The 20863-nt window shown below is 38.0% G+C and overlaps 1 pseudogene across 1 annotated transcript; it reads left to right on the plus strand.

The window, feature by feature from the left end:
• The first annotated feature begins 1392 nt into the window (after positions 1-1392).
• LOC147483629 (cysteine desulfurase 1, chloroplastic-like) lies at positions 1393-16782 on the plus strand (annotated as a pseudogene). Its single transcript, XR_015205526.1, has 11 exons — positions 1393-1542; positions 1755-1785; positions 2240-2360; positions 2458-2616; positions 11200-11385; positions 12391-12536; positions 12656-12728; positions 12840-12906; positions 13952-14051; positions 14358-14516; positions 16420-16782. The product of XR_015205526.1 is annotated as a cysteine desulfurase 1, chloroplastic-like (transcript).
• Positions 16783-20863: the final 4081 nt, after the last annotated feature.

The raw sequence follows: 20863 nt of genomic DNA on the forward strand, positions 1-20863 counted from the left end.
CCCAGATTCTGACTGTCATAGTTGGAACTTTCCCAGTTGTCTTTAGATGGCTAGCATTGTTTACTCGCATGGAATTCAAATGGAACGTTCATAATATCCAAATTTATTGGAATTCACCTCATTATCGAACCTTGAAAAAGGGGGTGACTGTCAATAGATTATACAAGTTTTGTGCATGTTTATTCAATAGAATAGTCTGGATAGTTTCGGGGTTGATAGTGTACCCAATAGGCCTAGTGCGTTACTTATTTATTGGTCCGTACATAAACAATACAGACCGCTACTATCTCCATCGGCGGCCTGATGTTAGAATTTACGCTGGTGAGTATATTTTGCGAAAAAGTGTGGAAGATATAATCAGATTAAGGGAGGTTTGCTGCAGTGAGCCACTTACTAATCTACTGCAACTCTTTCGAAAATACCCAGACCGCCCTGATTTTGATCTTAGAAGGGAATTTGGAATGGAACATCCTGTGACTCTTCCAATTGTATTCCTTGTGAAAATTGCACAAGTTTCCTTACCAGGTAATCTTGTTGGATCTCTAGTACTCGCATTCAGACAAGCCCAAGAAATCATTCTCTTCATTCACCAAACACTAATGCCACCAATGCATCCGTTCGCAAAAGAATTCTTTTCATATGCAAAAGATTTGTGGAGAGATGGCGACTTTAGTGGTCTCCTCCCTGAGGAGTATCGTCAACGTCAATCCGGTTTGCATCTGGATCTGAATCGTGCTCGTCAGATCCTTTTAAAATTGAAGGAATTGGATCACGATTATCATGATTTTGATAGGCTTGCTTTGGGTTTTCTTGTTCGTGCCATTATTGATCGCATCCTTGCTGAAACCCCCTCAACGCTTGAAGATCTATATACATCTATAGAGAAATTGTTTGTCGAGATGTTGCATTGGGTTTTTAGACAACTACCGATTGCTATATTCAAAAGCTTGAGTGACAGCCCAACTGAGGAGTTCGAAGAAAGAGTACGGCTTCCCATGAAATTCCTCTTTCAAATCGAATCTTTGAAAGATCATATTCAATGGTCACTTCCCGAAGGATCTGGTATCTCAGAGTTTATAACGGATGAAGCTGGAGTTCCACTGGCACGGCCATATGAGATTGTTCCGAGTCCTCCAGAGACAGTGCTAAAGGGTGGAAACGAGACATAAGCTGTAAGGGTTTTTTTTAAAACTTTTTTTATCTGAAGTGTAAAATCTAAAGTTTAATTAACTATTGGATTTCATTTGTTTGGAATTGTCACTTGGCATGTATGTTTTTGTTTTTGATCATTTTGAAGAATCTATATTCACTATTTTATCTCTGAAGATTAGATTCATATTATGTTTGGTCGTATTATTCTTCTTCTTCTGTAAAATTTTATTCTTTTTTAAAATGGAAAGAGTATTATTAAAACTACCAACTTTATTGAAACTCATTACCCCTTTTACCCTTGGAAACACTACTTCAAATGTTTTTACTGTTGAAAATCAGTCCATTTTACTTGGGCATATTACTAGACCCGATTTTCCTATTCTCCACCAGGTATTACCAACTCTTTTAATGGTGTCAAATAATTCATCTTGGATAGTGGGATATTGGGTTTAGACTTTTTTTAGTATTGAAAGTAATAAACTAAGGACGTTTGAAAAGAGTTATAGATAAATAAAGTGTTTTTTTGTTGGACAATATTACCGTTTTCATTAAAAAAAAAAGATTTAACATAAATGCTAATATGGTTGTTTTGGGTGGTGTAGAATGTGAACAAGTCAAAACAGGTCTACTTGGATAGAAAAAATGACTAAAAAGGGTATCAAATTTTACACCTTTTGACAATATGGGGACCAAACTTTTTTTCTTAACAGTTTGGGGACCAAACTATTTGATTTTTACAATGTAGGAACTTCCGTCAAATTTCTCTAATATCGTTTATAATTTGTATTAATTTTCATTTTATAAATTAATACAAATGAAAATTAATTTGTAATGTTGAAAAAAAATTAATATAAATTAATTTGTAATGTTGAAAAAAAATTAATATAAATTTTCTAATTTGCAATGTTGAAAAATAAAATACAAATTAATACAAATTAAAAACGGTGTTAGAGAAATTTAACGGAAGTTCCTACATTGTAAAAATCAAATAGTTTGGTCCCCAGACTGTCAGGAAAAAAAGTTTGGTCCCCATATTGTCAAAAGGTATAAAATTTGATACCCTTTTTAGTCATTTTTCGACTTGGATATAATGCAGCAACTTCACAAAAGCCTACTGCTGTTTTGGACTCTCTACAAAACTATTACTCAACCTACAATTCCAATGTGCATCGTGGTATTCCAATTTGAAAAGGAACTTATGTAATCTAGTATGTTTTTAGATCCCTTTTAACACGGTTGATGCAAGGGGTTTTACTGAAAATAATTTTCATCATGAATTCTAACTAATTTCTCTCTGCACTTTAGTGCAAGAGCCACTGATGAATATGAATCAGCGAGGATAAAGGTGGTTCGTTTCATTAATGCATCAGAGTTCTTGAGATTGTTTTACACGAAAATCGATAGAGGCTATGAATCTTGTAGCCTACTCTTGGGGCCTATTGAATTTAAGACCAGGGGATGAAGTAAATCCTTGTACTTGGTTCTCTATTTTTCACTGGTTGCCCAAGCATTTCATCTTATGGAACTTTGCTTGTCTCCTTTAAAATCTTCTTTTGCTTTCATGCAGATCATACTTACGATTGCCGAACATCACATAAAGCAAATATATAGCTTTCTTGGTTGAAGAAAACTAATCTACCATCTTTTCTAACAAAGTTATTTCTCTCTAACAAACCATCTTATCAAACGTCTCATGACTATCTTTGTTGATCTCAAAACCAACAGAAGTCACCTCCCTTTGTTCCTTCAACCTAACAACACTAGCTCTCCCTCAATCATTCAAACATGAAAACAAAGTCATTAGTTGTCTTTAAAGCAAAGCTTCTCAAACCTTGGAAAGAAATGATACAATTATTCAAATTTAAAAAACACATTTCTATAAGACCCCTCAGTAGCTTCTGTTAGAAAAATAGATTTGTACAAATCTATTGAAATATAAATGAGTTATTTGTCTCCCAAGTTACCCCACTTGAGATGAAATGGGTTTCCCTTGAAACAGTAAGTAAAGTGAGAAAAACCTTTTCGAAATGGTGCACCGGGTTCAAAGCTTGATTACATTATGCGAAAAGGTGCGATCTTTTCGAAATGTGCACTGGTTCGAAATAGTGCATCATGCCGAAAAGGTGTAACCTTTCGAAATAGGCACTGGTTCGAAACAGGACGTGCTATATGCCGAAATAGTGTGTCCTTTCGAAACATGTGACTTTTCAAAGAGTTGCTTACTTTTTCCCAAGAGTCACTGTGTTGTTTCGAAGAGGCACCACTCACCTATAAATAGTGGATGAATTTGGAGAGAAAGACACACCAAATCACACAGAGTTCTGATCTTTCTCTTCTCCCTCTATTCTTAGTCAAATATTATGTTGTGTTCGCTGATTCTATAGAATTGAAGTGCTAGCTTTCTATAGAAGGAAATCCGTTCTATCTTGGAAGACAGTTTCCCATCAACCTTCAAGCACCGTTGTATGTACCCGGTGTACTTTCATTACCCTAATCCGACCATCATTGGGTACTACTATAAGAGCCATCGCTAATAAAGTGCTTGCTTGCCCGCTACTGTGGCTGTCCCGCTTGCCTACTAGTGTGGCATTCGGGCATGCCCCTTATTGGAGCAATGACACTGCCCACTAATATGACACCCAAGTTATATATAGAAGGTCCGGAGATATGTCAAGGGATTTTTTCCATATGAAGCTTTGGGAAAGATTTCATACAAAGAGGGAAATATCTCATCAAATAAGGAAAGGGTATTTTAAACAATAAGATTCCTATAAATACCCAACAATCATTTCAAACAAAGAACTACGTTCATTTGAGAGACTTGATTCCAGAGAACGATTTAGATACGTAGGCAGCCATTGAAGGTACAGTCTCAACAATTCTACAACAATCTCCCTAACAAGATCGTTAGTGTGTTCGGGTGAGTTCTTACCCAAACATAATTGGCGCCGTCTGCGGTTCTTATCAACGGGCCCTCTTCCACATTTTTTCTTCAAGCTCCATTAATGGCGACAGCTACAAGATCTCAAGTAAACAACCAAGCAAGAAGACAACAGTCCAATGGAAACAACTGAGCAAATCTTGAAGATCCAGTCAATCAAGTTCCACCATACCAAAAGGCTTCACCTTTGCAGCTTCAAATACCACAAAAGCCCATATCTAAACTTCTACGGTCTCACTAGCCAGTATCTTCTCCTCATAATGGCACAATTTCACGAGATGCAGATTTAAAAAATATGGAGATAGATGATAAAAGCTTGACCCTGGAAGTGCTGCATCAAAGGTTCAGAAAAACAAAGAAACTTAACGACAACTTGTAGAAGCAACTAAACAAAAGGAGGCCAATACAACTATTAACAATGGCAAAAACGCAAGAGAATTTCCACAAGTGCTCCAAGATGTTATCAGATCTCACACCCTTACAAAGAAGAATGCCGAAGTCAACCATGGCGAAAAGCGGAATGAAGAAGTTAAACAAACATTCAAATTTCAACTATCAGCCAAAATAGATCTACTACTTTCAAGTTCCATCAACGGTTATTACTCGATATCAGACAAGCAGGCAAATAAGAGTTCATCAGTTTAACACAACAACTCGCTGGATCAAGAGACTCTATAAGCCAAAAGGCTCAATATTAATTTGCATCCTCTATCGCCTTCATCAAAGGCTACCACAATGCTTCAGCAATGGAAAACATAACTGCACACAAGACAATACCATCGTTCTGAGGGAGACGCTACAATATTGTCGGTAAAAGCAAAAGAAAACAACCACAAGATAGACAATGACAATACTAACGGCGCCACTTGTACAACACAATCAGATTTAATGTAAACTATAACGTATGGACTGAATACAAGACAACAAATAACAAGAACGGAGGAAGACGACACCATTTAAGTAGGCACTAAAAGTGGGCAAAGACAAACGCGAGCAACATTTCTTGTTCTAACTAAAAGTTGGAAGCACTAGTGAGCAAATACTTCGGGCACCAAAAAGGGCAACACTAATGAGCAACACTTCTGAGAAGCACTAGTGAGCAATACTTCTGGGCACCAAAAGTGGGCAACACTAATGAGCAACACTTCTGGGCATCACTAGTGAGCAACACTTTTGGGCACCAAAAGTGGGCAGCACTAATGAGTAACACTACGGGGCAAAGACTAGCGACAAGAAGAAGAAAACAATTTACCAAATCCTGAAGTTCCGAGTAATCAGGTCGCGATGGATCAACTAGCCGCACTAGATCTGCAAGCTCGACCTTCACATCTCCAAGTACCACGACAACCCAGATCTAGACGTACACGACCGAAGGTTCCAACAGCTCATCTTCAAGATCTAGATGCTACAAATGCAAACTAAGTAGATCCAGAAAATATGGAGACAGAAGATGAAGACGTTACATTAGAAATGATGCGTCAAAGGCTCAGAAGAGAAAATGAACACAACAAGTCAACAACTACTTGCAGAAGCAACTGGACAAAGGGAAGCAAATACAATGACACTGATGCTACTTTTTCCACAACGGCAAGAGCCCCCAAATAGAGTGAAAATCGAAATGTATTCAACCGAATACAGGATAATAATGGCAGATTCCGTCCATTAGAACTTATCCCTGAAAATCATCCAAATCACTCAAGGTTAAGCATACGTTCATCCCATTCGAGGAGGCAATCTAGATCTTGAAATAACAAGGACGATGGGTGTAGCAAGGGTCATAACACAAGGCATAAAGAACAACAAAACACGTTGTCAGGAAGACATCATACCTCCCACGAGATTCCAAAATCATCCCGCGTTAATCGCAACATGTCAAGAAGATTAGAAAAATGGACAACATCAACCATAAGAGGCGATGCCGGACGACAAGGTCATGACCTCAGGCACGAATTGCAATACAACCTAAGACATGGTTTAAATACAGCAAAACCGCTATAGAAGGTTTAACAAAGATCACCCCAGAATGCGGCCACACTGAAGAAACTACTCCCCAATTCGACAGTGTAGCCTGTATTATCGGCACAGGTCTCGCAGTCCAAGAAACCAACAAAATTTGGAAGTACGCAACAACTGGGGGCGACCACACCATGAGATGCAGCATAGCGAAGTTACCCCTAAAATCAAAAATCAAGAAGTCGCAGGCACACCATTCACAAAATAGCAAATCAAAGACATTATCAAGAAAACAATGAGCAATGCGGGTGTGGCTGAAACACGATGGAAAGACCTTACAGTAAATGAAGATGTCATTAGATGATTTTCTCTGAAGATACAAAATGCAGAACATCAAGAAAGATTCAAACCCGGATATTCAAGAAATACACGGTCTCACCACCAATCTTGGCCAGCCCGCCAAATTACAAGGCAACCTATTGGAGCTTACCGTCGCTCTGAATCTTTGCGATAAGTGTAGTATTTGTTCGTCGATGGAGAAGACGGTCATTCGATCTTCTTCATTAGTAAGACACTAACGGGGGCAGAAACCAGATATTTGAGGAAAAATAAAAATAAAAATAAAAAATCACTCTAGCATTGGTTCATGCTGCCAGGCGCCTTAAGCCATACTTCCATGGAAGACTGGTTAAAGTATATATGGAGTATCCTCTTCGCAAAGTTTTCCGAAGTGCTCAGGATTAACCAAGCAAACTCACAGAATGGGACATCTACTTGAGTACTTATAACATTACCTTCGAACCTCACATTTCAAAAAAGGGTCATGCACTTGCATCCCTAATGACAGATTTCCCTATCAACAATTTCATCCCCGAAATCAACTAAGATGAAGGTATCTCTAGTGAATCGGCCACAATTGGGGGCGAGGAATCCCCACCAAAGCATACTGACTCTTCATCCGATTCATGGATTGTTTACACAGATGACTCACATAACAAATTTGGCTTTGGATTAGGATGTGTTTTTTATCAAGCCAGATAAGTCGACTATTGAGAGCTCAGTTCGTTCTAAGTTCAAGGCCTCTGACAATGTAGCAGAATATGAAGCCGTCCTTTACGCCATGCGCACAACTTTGGACTTAGCGGATTCAGTAAGGAAAGCTATCTATGTTTGGGCGAGTTCTAGCAAATGAACTGCGTCTAATTTTCTCACCTTGGCAGTTCGCAAAATGGGGTTTAGACATCATTGGGCCTTTCCCTAGAGCTTGGGGAATGTCCGTTTTTTTTGGTTGCTCACGATTACTTTACCAAGTGGGCAGAGGTATAACCCTCAGTGCACATACAAGCTTTCGACGTGAAGCGGTTCCTATATAAGGATATAGTGTGACATTTTGGTGTCCCTGCCGAGTTAATATCAGACAATGGAAAGCAGTTTGATGTAGAAGAAATACACAAGTTCTGTGCTAGTCTCTATATTCAACACAATTTTTCAACATCCTATCACCCTCAAACGAATGGGGAAGCCGAGGGGACAAACAAGTCAATCTTAGCAATCCTCAAATGTCGACTCGAGCAAGCTAAAGGAAAGCGGACAAGAGAGCTAACAGCCGTTCTATGGACATATAAAACCACTCCAAAGTGCTAAACAGGACTGTCACCATTTAACTTGGCTTTTGGAGCAGAAGCCATATTACCTACCGAAGTTTTTGCTGGGATAACCCGCACTGTTGCCTTAGACGATGGTCTTAATGACGAATTACCAGCTCATTCGAAAGCCAATGTAGATGAAGTACATCAAGAAAGTATTGCTCGTCTACTACATTCACAGACCAACAATCAAACATTATCAAGAAAACAATGAGCAATGCGAGTGTGGTGAAAACTCAATGGAAGGATCTTGCATACAAAATGCAGAACTGGGGGCGACCGTAAGAAATCGACGTCAAGAAGTTGTATAATTTGGCATAAAACATTAAAGAACCCCACAAAAACTGGTCAAGAAGTCGTTCTTAAATAAAACTGAAGATTGCAGATCCCTCAGGGGAAAGATACAGAAGCTAGTTGAAAATGGACAGTTAGACGAGTTTTTACTTTCAAAGATGTGAAGCAAAGTTTAGCAATAATAATTGGCGGGTGAGCTCTTTCAAAGTTTAGCAATGACGGGCGTAAAAAAATAACATATACAAATTCAAAAGTCATGGAGTTTGCGTTTGCAACACCTCTCTCCATGCACCCAAAAGTCGTGGAGTTTGCATTTGCAACACCTCTCTCCATGCACCCAAAAGTCGTGGAGTTTGCGTTTTCGACACTTCTCTTCATACACCAAAAGTCATGGAGTTTGAGTTTGCAACACCTCTCTCCACGCGCACAAAAAGTCATGGAGTTTGGCGTTTTCAACACTTCTCTCCATGCATCAAAAAGTCATGGAGTTTGCGTTTGCAAAACCCTACTCCACGCATCAAAAAGTCGTGGAGGTTGCGTTTGCAAAACCCTACTCCACGCATCAAAAAGTCGTGGAGTTTGTGTTTGCAAAACCTTACTCCACGCATCAAAAAGTCGTGGAGTTTTGCGTTTGCAAAACCCTACTCCACGCATCAAAAAGTCGTGGAGTTTGCGTTTGCAAAACCCTACTCCACGCATCAAAAAGTCGTGGAGTTTGTGTTTGCAAAACCTTACTCCACGCATCAAAAAGTCGTGGAGGTTGCGTTTGCAAAACCTTACTCCATACATCAAAAAGTCGTGGAGGTTGCGTTTGCAAAACCTTACTCCACGCATCAAAAAGTCGTGGAGTTTTGCGTTTGCAAAACCTTACTCCACGCATCAAGAAGTCGTGGAGTTTTGCGTTTGCAAAACCTTACTCCACGCATCAAGAAGTCATGGGATTTGCGTATGCAACATCTTGCCCCACGCACCAGAAAGTCATGGAGTTTACGTTTTCAACACCTCTCCACGCACCAAAAAGTCATGGGGTTTGCGTTTTCAACACCTCTCCACGCACCAAAAAGTCATGGGGTTTGCGTTTTCAACACTTCTCTTTATGCACCAAAAAGTCATGGAGTTTGCGTTTTCAACACCTCTCTCCATGCACCAAAAAGTCATGGAGTTTGCATTTTCAACACCTCTCTCAATGCACCAAAAAGCCGTACCCCTACGAATCGACCACCATTGGGTACTACTATCGAGGCAGCCCACTAATGAAGTGCTTGCTTGCCCACTCCATGACTTTTTGGCATCAATACCAACACTAGCATTACCGGATGTCATGTCAAACAAAGGTTGCTACTATCAACTTTGTCATGCACTTGCACCGCAGATATATTTCAATCACACTTTGTTCCATTCTTTTGCGGTAATATTACGTTTATTCTTCGCGCAAAGGAACAGATTCCATCCGACGAAGAGGGGGCGGTGTATGTACCAGTGTACTCGTACCCCTACGAACAACCATCATTGGGTACTACTATAAGAGCCGCCCATTAATGAGGCGCTTGCTTGCTTGCCCGCCATCGTGGGTCGGCCCCGCTTTTGCCTACTAGTGTGGCATTCGGGCATGCCCCTTATTGGAGCAATGACACTGCCCACTAATATGACACCCAAGTTATATATAGCGGTCCGGAGATATGTCAAGGGATTTTTTTCCATATGAAGCTTTGGGAAAGATTTCATACAAAGAGAGAAATATCTCGAAAAAGGGTATTTTAAGCAATAAAATTCCTATAAATACCCAACAATCATTTCAAACAAAGAACTACGTTCATTTGAGAGACTTGATTTCAGAGAACGATTTAGATACGTAGGCAGCCATTGAAGGTGCAGTCTCAACAATTCTGCAACAATCTCTCTAACAAGATCGTTAGTGTGTTCGGGTGAGTTCTTACCCAAACAACCGTGATAGGAAAAATCTGTCTTAAGGACATAGTGTATCTACACTAGGCTCGGATTTAATTAAGAAGTATAAGACACTTACAATACAAAAAATTTGTATAGTTTTTTTGTATAGTTTGGTAATTGGTAAAGAGTAATTACAATTAAGTTGTATATTCCTAACAGCTTCGGTCGACACCACAATACTATAAAAACACGTAGTAGGAAGGGAATTCGTGCCGTACTATCGTCATTTTGTGCTAAGAAAGAAAGGCTGGAAGATATTGGAGAGCTAGTAAGTATGGGAGAAGGGAGGACTGAAAGGTTGCTCTTTCCATCACCTTTGACTCCTGCTTACTTGAAAGCTAATGGGATGGTTAAAAGGGATGTTAAGGGTGAAGAAGAAGTCGAAGATGCTTGTCGCAGTTTTGAGAACTATTTATTGATGGAGTTCTTGTTCGTGACATTATTGATCGCATCCTTGCTGAAACCCCCTCAACGCTTGAAGATCTATATAAATCTATAGAGAAATTGTTTGTTGCATTGGGTTTTTAGACAACTACCGATTGCTATATTCAAAAGCTTGAGTTCCAAGAAAGAGTACGACTTGCCATGAAATTCCTCTTTCAAATCGAATCTTTCGACGATCATATTCAATGGTCACTTCCCCAAGGATCTGGTATCTCACAGTTTCTAACGGATGAAGCTGGAGGTCCACTGGCACGGCTATATGAGATTGTTCGGAGGCCTGCAATGTCAGTGCTAAAGGGTGGAAACGAGACATAAGCTGTAAGGGATTTTTTAAAAAAAAATTTTATCTGAAGTGTAAAATCTAAAGTTTAATTAACTATTGGATTTCATTTGTTTGGAATTGTCACTTGGCATGTATGTTTTTGTTTTTGATCATTTTGAAGAATCTATATTCACTATAATCTATGTTTATTTTTGTTAGATCCCTTTTAACACAGTTGATGCAAGAGGTTTTACTGAAAATAATCTTCATCATGAATTCTAACTAATTTCTCCCTGCACTTTAGTGCAAGAGCCGCTGATGAATATGAATCAGCGAGGATAAAGGTGGCTCGTTTCATTAATGCATCAAAGTCTACTGAGATTGTTTTTTCACGAAATGCGACAGAGGCTATGAATCTTGGGACCTATTGAATTTAAGACCAGGGGATGAGGTAAATCCTTGTACTTGGTTGTCTCTTTTTCACTGGTTACCCAAGCATTTCAGCCTTGGGGCACTTTGCTTGTCTCCTTTAAAATCTTCTTTTGCTTTCATGCAAATCATACTTACGATTGCCGAACATCACAGTGTCATAGTTCCTTTTCAAATTGTGGCTCAAAAGACTGGTGCGACACTCAAATTTGTTAGTTTAACAGAAGAAGAAGTTCCTGATATCGATAAGTTGAAAGAAATGCTGTCAGAGAAGACGAAACTTGTGGTCACTCATCATTTCTCCAACACTCTTGGTAGGCGTGTTCTTTTTCTTATTTAAACTTTTCTGTTCTCCTTTCTCATGCCTTGTCTCGGTTAAAGCTTTTATTCTACCCGGTGTTATGGCTTGATGGGTATGTTCACCCTTCATAGATGTTCACGTGACCCTTTCTGAAAGAGTGTGTGGGCTTAAAATAGAAGAGCAAAGAGAGAATGCTTATGTTTAGTTGGTTTCAGTTATTTTTCAAGGTAAGTGATAATCTAAGGTTAGAATGAAGATGGCTATTGGACAGAAATATTCTTTTGAAAAATTAATGGAAAGTAGGACAGTGTGGGTCGTAGTTCACTATAACTTGGTGTGGCATGGGAGTTGATTGAAAGCTCAGGAGCTCAGGTTGTCACACTGTTAAACTGTGCAAGGAGAAAAGACGAGAGTTTTCTAGGTAATTACAAGAGGAATAGACTTAGGGGACAAGAGTTGATTAAGTGTATGCACTGAGTCGACACAGAAAAGATTGACCACAGGACAGCAAAATGTGATTGGTCCAGACAAGCAACTTAAACCACCTCAGAAAATGGGGGCCGTTTTGAAGGGGTTACCTCCAAGAGGAAATGGTCGTTTATATCCATCTTCTTCTTATACTCTAAATAACTCCAGCACGAATTTATTCACTGCTTTAGAATCACCAGTATATTACAAACTAAGTTACTTTGTCACGGATACGAAGTGACTGATATCCCTGATTTCTTTTGGTTTTTGTTAATTCATTCTTGTCGAGTTATCATTGTCATGGTCAACATTTTATAGCTATACTGAGGTTGACAATGTATAATTCATTATTTTGTGCTGTATACTCTATTTTCTTCGTTGATTTACATCTGTTGTGTGACATTGTAATTATAACTAGGATTTTTCCAGTGTTTATTATTTTGTTGAATAGAACAGGACTGGTTCTATTCTTTGTTGCATTTGACAGAAGTTCTTAGTTCGATATGTTGTTTGAACATTTTTCCATAATGGATTATCTTTGTGTTTTTAGGTTCTGTTCTTCCAATTAAGGATATTACAAGTTGGTCTCACGATGTTGGGGCAAAAGTACTTGTAGATGCTTGTCAAAGTGTTCCACATATGGTGGTTGATGTGCAAAGTCTAGATGCTGATTTCCTTGTTGCATCATCGCACAAGGTTCGTATAATCTAAAATGAGGCTTTTGAAACCTATTTCTATATGTATTTTAATTGTTGTTACTATGTTTCATCCCTATGATTATCCATACACGAAATTAAGTAATAAACATGTCTCAGATTTGTGGGCCTACAGGCACTGGATTCATATATGGCAAAAGTAAGGTCTTGTCTGGCATGCCTCCTTTCCTAGGTAATCTTGGACTGAAAGGGTTTTCTTAGTAAGAGATTTTAGCTGATATTCAAGTTTTAAGACAGGGTCTATGGTTCTACCACAATGTGTAACTTGCTTTTTATGTTTCAGGCGGTGGCGAAATGATTTCTGATGTATTCTTAGATCATTCCACTTATGCAGAACGACCTCCTTCCAGGTTAGTGAATTTGTTTGGAGCCTAACATACACTAAACTACAAATTGAACGGCTAGAATTGTGCACTACAAATTGAATGACTAGAATTGTGTTTGAAGTTAGAACCCATTATTTGATGAGTCACATAATTTAATTTGTAAAAAAGCACTGATATGTATCTCTGAGAAGATTGATATGGCCTAGGTTTCTGTCTAGAAAGTTCATTTGCCTGGTCATTTAATAGCTTGTTAACTATTCCTTTTCCCTTTTGCTTTCACACACCTATTGTCTTTCATTTTGGGTTAGGTTATTGACACCAAGTCTATGGTTTAATCACCTGCAAACTGTTGTTGCTCATCTGCCTACCCCATATTGGACAAATGGTCTGTTTGTATGCATATTCCTGTATTTATTTGATTGCTTGAATTCCTGAAGTGATCTGGTTTTTAACAGTAACTTAGAAACTCTAATTGCTAAATCAAGACTTTATGATCTGATCTTTTGTTTATAACAGGAACATAACCTTTTTCCTTTTTTTGTTGGCAATATCACACGCTTGTCTATCGTTCTACTACTTTGAAGACACACTTCCAGAATTTAACTATTCTTTCCCTTTATCTGCTAGTTTCTTGTTCTCTATTACCCTAAAACGAGTATTTATTTTCTACAAAGTTTGAAAATCTACTGAAAACCTTATGATATACAATTTAAAATTTCTGTAGTTTTGGTTTATCTGGAACAAGATGAAATCAGTGATGTAACATAAATCTAATGCATGTAATAACATGGTTGGCGGTCCTATACAACTCATTTTTTGTTTCCTTTTCCTTTTTTTTTTTTGAAAATGAAACAAATTATAAGGTTTACATAATAAATTAGTATATAAGACCTTCATTTTGAAAAGGTCCTCATTCACTAGAACTTAAACAGGTTTTGTGACTAATAACTATAAAAAAAGTGACAATCTAGTTTCTAAGTAATTTAGATATTAGCTAGCTAGCTTAGTAATGAATCCCAGGAAAGAAAATAGAAACTAGAAAATGTTTGATCTTACTCAATTGTACCAGATTTGAGGCTGGAACTCCTGCAATTGGGGAGGTTATAGGGCTTGGAGCGGCAATTGATTATTTGTCGGGGATTGGCATGCAAAAGATCCATGATTATGAGGTGAGCAAATCCTTCCCACCCCCTCCTCTCTCTTTCATCTCTATATGTTTCTAGTGATGTCACCTTGTTGGTATCTTGATTATTTACGAATTTTAGAACTGCTAATTGGAAAGTATTGGCCAAATCATCTCTTTGCTATAGCTGGCTGTCTTTTCAGCACTTAGTTATTGTTAAATATCCTTCTAAGTTGTGGGATTGGAATTGAACAAGGAAAGAAAAAGAAAAATCGTTAGGTTTATCTATAATTTTAAGGTTAGACACTTTAGAGAACGTTGTTAAAGTACTCCTTGCTCTGTGTCCATGCAGATAGAGTTGGCTACATATCTTCATGAAAGCTTGTGCGTGATTCCCAACGTCCGCATATATGGCCCTGTTCCTTCAGAACATGTCAGTCGTGCTGCTCTTTGTTCGTTCAATGTTGAGAATATACATCCAACAGACATTGCAACTTTTCTTGATCAAGAGGTAAGATTGTGAAACTTTTTCAAATTTAGTGAGAGACACTTGTATATTGTGTGTTACCTTCCTCTTTAGTCAATTTTTGTTATGTCTCTAAATATCTATTATATCATTTGAGGAGACTGGAGAGCACTCGTGTCTTCATATTGTTACTGTATCTATCATTCTATCATATTCTCCTTAGAGGTATTTTGTTGTGTATGTGTGAATGATAAAACACATTCTTATTATGGATATATATACACGTAACACATGTTAGCTACCTGCAAGTTTCTGACTTTCTATGTTTTTTTGTTTCAGTATGGAGTGCCTATCCGATCAGGTCATCATTGCGCTCAACCTCTCCATCGATACTTGGAAATTAATGCAAGTGTGTGTGCTAGTCTCCACTTCTACAACACAAAAGATGTTGATGCATTCATTAGAGCCTTAAAGGGAACAATTGACTTCTTCATAACGGGTCTCCCATCTGAGTTTTGTACGTTGTTTGTGTTCAATTTATTCCTTACACTAGTGTTCTTTCATATATATTATGTTAAAATAATTTGTAGTGTCATCTTTCGAATTTGTGCAGTACTATCGTCATTTCGCGCTAAGAAAGAAAAGGTAGAAGAGATTGGGGAGCTAGTAAGTATGGGAGAAGGAAGGACTGAAAAGTTTCTCTTTTCATCACCTTTAACTCCTGCTTACTTGAAGGCTAATAGGATGATAAAAAAAGGGTCAAGAAGAAATTGAAGAGTAAGTGTTTTCTAGCTTAGTTGGTAAAACCTTTGGGTGATAATACTAGAGGTCTGGGGTTCGAACCCCGCTACATACTATTGAGTTACTAATCTCTTTAAAAACAGGCTTGCCCACACATTTTTTAAGTGTCTTCTAGCTTCGTTGGTAAAACCTTTAGGTGATGATACCAGAGGTCTGGGGTTCAAACCCCGCTACATAGTATTGAGTTACTGATCTCTTTAAAAACAGGATTGCCCACACATTTTGCAAGTGCCGACTAGCAAAGTCGGTAAAACCTTTGAGTGATGATACCAAAGGTCTGGGGCTCGAACCATGCCAGCATCAAAGAGTTACTGATCTCAATAAAAAATAATAATAATAATAAATAAAGAAGAAGAAGAAATTGAAGATGCTTGTCGTAGTTTTGAGAACTATTTAGTAGAAATGATAGTGGAAGAAGGAAAGTTGCGGGATATAATGGATGTGGAAGAGCTTCTATATTGTTGGAAGCATTTGAAGTGTCCTGTTTTTATTAATTTGGTTTGTACATTTTATGGGGAGCTTTGTAAGGATTTGTTTTCAGGGCAAGATGATAACCATGTGTAAGAGTTAATAATGGTCTTGTATGATTATTTGATTCTTTTGTTGAGAACTTGAATTTAGAATGACCTTTTCTTTTGATTGTTATTGTTTGTGTCCATGCAGACAGAGTTAGCTACATATCTTCATGAAAGCTTGCCTTCTATTCCCAATGTTTGCATATATGGCCCTGTGCCTTCAGAGCATGTCTGTCGTGCTGCTCTTTGTTCATTCAATGTCGAAATTAAAATATTCATCCGACAGACATTGCGACTTTTCTTGATCTGGAGGTAAGATTGTGAAAATTTTCAAATTTGGTGAAATAGAACACTTGTTTTTTGTGTGCTACCTTTCTCCTTAGTCAAAACTGTTTGCGGTGTATAGCTAATGATTCGAAGGAAAGCACTTATGTCTCTAGATATCTATTATATCCTTCAAGGAGACTGGAGAGCACTTGTCTCTTCATATTTGCATTATATCTTTCATATGCTCCCAAGAGCTACTCTGTTGTGTATATATGAATGGTAAAACACATTCTTATTATGGATAATTACACGTAACACATGTTATTACCTGCAAGTTTCTGATTCTCTATGTTATCCTGTTTCAGTATGGAGTGGCTATCCGGTCAGGTCATCACGGCGCTCAACCTCTCCACCGGTACTTGGGAATTAATGCAAGTGCACGTGCTAGTCTCCACTTCTACAACACCAAAGAGGATGTTGATGCCTTCATTACAGCGTTAAAGGGAACAATTGACTTCTTTGTTTCCTCGTTATAGCGGGTCTCCCATCTGAATTTGTATGTCTTTTATGTTCAACTTATTCTTTACTCTTGGGTTCCTTCATATGTTTAATGTTAAAATAATTTGTAGTGTGTAGTGTCATTTTCTTGTGATCTTCTGACGCTGCCTGCATTTTGTAATTGTTCATAGCAAGAGTTGTGTACTTTGTGTATGCCAAAGATATTTTCTAGTCCACTGTATACCTTCACAAAGCTAATTACATACCAACTTTTTGAATTTGATCACGCTATGAATTGCTAAAATGCTATCCATGTTTATTACCAATCTTTTTACTATAGTTGGATTGAGATGATAGCTACCCAGAGGAAAAAGTTGCATCAACAGCAATAACCTAGTTTGTTTAATTGACCAAATCTTGTTCGGATTAAACAGTTTAGCAACAAATATGCAATATGATTAACTTGCCGAGACTTAGTTTCATGGCATTTAGTTAATTTTCAAATCGTGGACATAGCCCCATGGATCCATTATGCAGATTGAAATTGAATCGATAACCTAATTACGACGACCATGAATCTCGAGCTCCTGAATCTTTGCTGTGGGTATGCAAACTTGTAATCACACGGGGCAAGCGATTCAACGTTTAACGTTCCACATACCGGAGGGAGTGGCGAAGATATCATTTCCCATAACCAATTTGATTATGGAATGATGTAAAATATACACCACTCCGTTAATGATTATCATATCAATAAATAAATAAAACGTGGTCAGCAGCATGTTCAATCTTGAGACGTGAACTCTACTACTAAACATAAAGCAAATATATAGCTAACTTTCTTGGCTGAAGAAAACTTGTTGAAGACCATCTTTTCTAACAAAGTTATTTCTCTCTAACAAACCATCTTATCAAACGTCTCATAAACTATCTCTGTTCTTTCTTTTTCTGGTCAAGATCTCAAAACAAACCATAGTAGTGGTGGGATGGTCAAGATCTCAAAACAATCCATAGTAGTGGTGGGAGCGACATAGACTCTATCAATATCCCGAAGTTTCATCCACGTTTTACTTATTAACTAGTTTTGTAAGGACTGATAACCATCGAGAATAATCAGTTTATAAGTAACTTTCCCCTTTACCAGCATCTATCACTTGAGATGAAGACCTGCATTTCAGCTTTTTCACTATCCCTGGTATCATTGTTTTAGAAGAGTTAGTGTTTTATAAAGGCTGTCCATCTGTGATCTCTAACTCCTTGACCATCTCAGTTGCAACATCTATTGCTGTGTCGCTTACAATGTCAAAGGGAAAATATATGTTCCTGACAGAACCTGTAAGCACAGTGCACTCTTTAGAAGCTATATCATACATACATATTTATACACTTCGGGACCTGCTACGATTTTCTAAATTCTCCACAAACATTTTCCAGAAAGTGCGTACAGATACAAATGAAAAACAAGAAATTAGAGAGTATCATACCATCTTTATCAGCAATTTGTACTTTGAGAAAGATGGTATCATCCTCCTGGTTCATCTTTCCTGTAATTTTCATGTCTGTACTTCCAGTTGCATCAACTTGCAATGATGGTACATGAATAAGATTTTTGAGTGCATTATCATTAAGCATTGGTTTTTGTATTCCAGTCTTAGGGACATGCTTCAACTCCCCTTCATCAGATGCGAGAAATGGATCTTGCAAAAGCTCCTTAGCCGGCAATCTTTTTGACACGACCTCTAAGCATTTTCCAACAAATCTTCTAGCTTCTGGATCATGAATCCGGTAAAACGCCCCAGGTAGCTTTCCCTATACAATACATAAACCGCTACATGATGTTAGATGAAACCTTAAGATTCTAGGAATTAAATGATATATCGCTCTTTTAGCAGTAAAAGTGGTCTCTCTTAGTTGGAACTAAGACCAGTTTAGTTCATGTGACAGTAATTTAAATCGAGACAGAGCACCTTTACAAACTCTTTTATAAATGATTTGTTTTCAGGGCAGGATGATGACCATGTGTAAGAGTTACTAATGATCTTGTATGATTAGTTGATTCTTTTGTTGAGAACTTGGATTTACAATGACCTTTTCTTTTGATTGTTATTGTTTGATTCTTTAGTATGTAAGAAGGAAAGGAAAATCATACAAACTTTTCAATGAAATTCTTCAGTATAATTAAGTTTTGAAATCCTTCAGTAAGTTTAAGCTAATTCTTCTTATAACTTTATACCATAAGGTGTTTTTGCTGAAGCTTAAGTCAAATTGCTCGAGGAGTATTTAAGACAGACTCCAAGAGTTGTCATATTTTTAGGCAGACCCAATACAATTCATATGAATCGTGTTCCAACGAGTTCTTGAATCCATAGTAGGGGTGGGAGCGAACCAAATTAACGCGGCATACTCTATCAATCTCTGCCATTAACTAGTTTTGTAAGGACTGATAACCATCGAGAATAATCAGTTTATAAGTAACTTTCCCCTTTACCAGCATATATCACTTTACCAGCAAGATGGCCGGGCCAAATGGCTAGTACATCAATAAAAGTTATGCTTATGTATCCTTCGTATGAGAATCTCCCTCATATGTGCAGTGTGCGCTATGTTATACCTTGCTTCGAATATCGAAAAAAAAAAAAAAGTTATACCTTGCTTCATACATCAATAAAAGTAATGTTTATCTAAAAAAAAGGAAAAAGAAAAAAAACTTGTTCCGATTGCCATTATTAAAGGAGAGCTAGGTCCATGTTTCACTCCTTCAGACTGTGAGACAACTGAGAAACAATGGCAAACCATGGTTGCATCAATGGAACTGTAGATGGTTCTAAGTTCCCTTCACCTATGCCTGTTATTGGTTTATACATAGCTGCAGCTTCTTTGGTGTGCATGCTATTGATGCTTTGTGATATCGTAGCTGGAATTCGTGCTAAAAAGCGATGGCTACCCTGCAAGCTATTCACACTCAATTCTGTTTCTCTAACCCTTCTTTCCATAGCAACTAAACTCCCTGTCGATCTGACAACCTCAATGCCGAGTGCCCAGGATCAGTTTTCTAAACTATGTGGGACTATCTTTATATGTGTTTGTATGGGTTTTCTCATGCCTTCAATTGGAAATAACAGGGATGCTGATAATTTTTCAAATTTGATGGCATTGAGCATTTTCATCATATCCATAGTCGTAAACATATGTATACAAATACATACTGGAGTTATTGTTCTGTTCATCATAGAACATATCATAGTCTTGTGCTTTATGGTGCTATTGCTCTCAATGTTCTGGCAGATTTATCCGTCCATTAAAAAGGATAATAGCTTCACCACCGGGAACTATAATAAGGTTCTTAGAAAAGGGAGCAAGAGTATGTTTGGTCGATTGAGGGATGTTACCCGTGGCGCTTATTGCTATGATCCACAATTTACAATAAGCACAAACCCGGCATCTGCCGGTGTTGGCACAATCTGCCTTGTTGTGTTTAGTCATCTTAATACAAGCTCTAATAAGATTTCTCATTTTGAAGCGGGTGAAGTTTTGTTCGATTTCGATTATGACCGGTCGATGCCAATAATAGTTGTCACCCAGATTCTCCGATCGACCGTCATAGTTGGAACTTTCCCAGCTTGTCTTTAGATGGCTAGCATTGTTTACTCGCATGGAATTCAAATGGAACGCTCATAATATCCAAATTTATTGGAATTCACCTCGTTATCGAACCTTGAAAAAGGGGTGACTGTCAATAGATTATACAAGTTCTGTGCATGTTTATTCAATAGAATAGTCCGGATAGTTTCGGGTTGATAGTGTTCCCAATAGGCCTAGTGCGCGCACTTATTTATTGGTCCGTACATAAACAATAGAGACCGCTACTATCTCCATTGGCCCGAAGTTAGAATTTACGTTGGTGAGTATATTTTGCGAAAAGTGCGAAGATATAATCAGATTAAGGGAGGTTTGCTGTAGTGAGCCACTTACTAATCTACTGCAACTCTTTCGAAAAATACCCGCATCACCCGATTTTGATCTTAGAAGGAATTTCGAATGGAACATCCTGTGACTCTTCCAATGGTATTCCTTGTGAAAATTGCACAAGTTTCCTTACCAGGTAATCTTGTTGGATCTCTAGTACTTTCGATTCAGACAAGCCCAGAAATCATTCTCTTCATTGACCAAACACTAATGCCACCAACGAATCCGGACGCAAAAGAATTGTTTTCATATGCAAAAGATTTGTGCAGAGATGGCGACTTTAGTGGTCTGCTCCCTCAAGAGTATCGTCAACGTCAATCCGGTTTGCATATGGATCTGAATCGT

This window comes from Coptis chinensis, chromosome 8 (genome assembly GCF_015680905.1).
Source record: "Coptis chinensis isolate HL-2020 chromosome 8, ASM1568090v1, whole genome shotgun sequence".
Classification (NCBI taxonomy): domain Eukaryota; kingdom Viridiplantae; phylum Streptophyta; class Magnoliopsida; order Ranunculales; family Ranunculaceae; genus Coptis; species Coptis chinensis.